The 1,892-nt window shown below is 39.0% G+C and overlaps 1 pseudogene; it reads left to right on the top strand.

Moving 5' to 3' along the window:
* The first annotated feature begins 864 nt into the window (after positions 1 to 864).
* Positions 865 to 1,362, top strand: LOC109456522 (small ribosomal subunit protein eS10; annotated as a pseudogene).
* The last annotated feature ends 530 nt before the right edge of the window (positions 1,363 to 1,892 follow it).

Raw genomic sequence — 1,892 nt, 5'->3', positions numbered from 1 at the left:
AAACATAAAAACAGAGACAGAAAACATAAAAAAGAACTCGTCAGAATAGAAGAATACAATAACGAAATGAAGAATACATTAGAGGGAATCGGCAGGAGATTAGATGAAGCAGAGGTTCAAATCAACTCTTTAGAAAATAAGGTGGCAGAAAACAGCCAGTTAGAATAGCAAAAAGAAAAAAGAATAAAAAAAATGGGTATAGTTTAAGGAGCCTCTGGAACAACATCAAGCATAACAACATTCACATCATGGGATATCAGAAGGAGAAGAGAGAGAGAGCAAGGAATTGAAAATTTATTTGAAGCAATACTGATGGAAAACTTCCTTAACCTGGTGAAGGCAATAGACATACAAGTCTGGGAAGTATAGAGTCCCAAACAAGATGAACCCAAACAGGCCCATATCAAGACACATCATAATTAAAATGCCAAAGGTTAAAGACAAAGAAAGAATCTTAAAAGAAGCAAGAGAAAAGCAATTAGTTTCCTATAATACAGTTCCCATGAGAGTGTTAGCTGATTCCTCAACAGAAACTGCAGGCCAGATGGGAGTGGCACAAGATATTCAAAATGATGAAAAGCAAGGACCTACAACCAATATTACTCCACTCAGCAAAGCTATCATTGAGAATTCAAGGAGAGATAAAGAGTTTCCCAGACAAGAAAAAGCTAAAAGAATTTATCACCACCAAGGCAGTGTTACAAGAAATGTTAATGGGGCTTCTTTAAGGAGAAGAAGAAAAGAAAGATAAAAAAAATATGAATCATAAAATGGCAATAAATGCATATCTATGAACAGTTACTTCAAATGTAAATTGATTAAATGCTTCAATCAAAATATAGGATGTCTGCAGTAGCTGTAATGATGTTGATACCCAAGAAGAACCGGATTGCCATTTATGAGCTCCTTTTTAAGGAGAGAGACATGGTGGCTAAGAAGAATGTTCACATGCCTAAACACCCTGAGCTGACAGACAAGAATGTGTCTAATCTTCACATCATGAAAGGCATGCAGTCTCTCAAATCATGAAGCTATGTGTAGGAACAGTTTGCTTGGAGACACTTCTACTGGTACCTTACCAAGAAGGGTATCCAGTATTTCTGTGATTATCTTCACCTGCCCCCTGAGATCATGCCTGACACTTTGTGCCATAGAAGGCCTAAGACGGGCAGGACAATGCCCAAAGTTCTGGCGGGTGAGTGACCTGCAAGACTCACATGTGGGGAAGCTGACAGAGACACCTGCAGATGGAGTGCTATACCTCCTGGTGCTGAAACGAAAGCTGAGGTCAGGGCTGGCTCAACAACCGAATTCCACTTTAGAAGCGGATTTTGTTGTGGATGTGGTCAACCACCTCAGTAAAGTAGGAGCAATTATTTGGTATTGAATAAGCTTGTGGCGAGAAAATAATCATGTGTGCCCCTGGTTTTACATAATGTAGCCTGAACAGGAATGTTTTAAAAGTCATAATATAAATTGAGCAAGGCTGGATTGGTTGGTGGGGGGCGTCTCACAACTGGTGGATGGGTCTACCACCTCAGTAAAGTTGAAGCGATGATTGGGTATTGAATAAACTTGTAGACAGAAAATAAGCTCAGAAAACTGGGTGCAATTGTTTGGTGTTGAATAAACTTGTGGAAAGAAAATTTAAAAAAATATATAGGATGGCTGAATGGATAAGAAAACAAGACCCTTACATATGCTGCCCACAAGAGACCTCCTTGAGATTGAAAGACACAGACAGAGACGGAAAGTAATGGGATGGAAAAAGATTTTTCAAGAAAATGGAAACAAGAGTAACGTCAGAAACATGGCAGCATGAGGGATGCTCTTTGAAATCTCCCCTGGAAGTTACAACTAATTGAACAGCTATAATTCAACAAAGGATTCCT

The sequence above is a fragment of the Rhinolophus sinicus genome, linkage group LG01 (assembly GCF_036562045.2).
Source record: "Rhinolophus sinicus isolate RSC01 linkage group LG01, ASM3656204v1, whole genome shotgun sequence".
Classification (NCBI taxonomy): domain Eukaryota; kingdom Metazoa; phylum Chordata; class Mammalia; order Chiroptera; family Rhinolophidae; genus Rhinolophus; species Rhinolophus sinicus.
The sequence above is the reverse complement of the archived record's forward strand: the minus strand, read 5'-3'. Positions and strand labels throughout refer to the sequence as shown.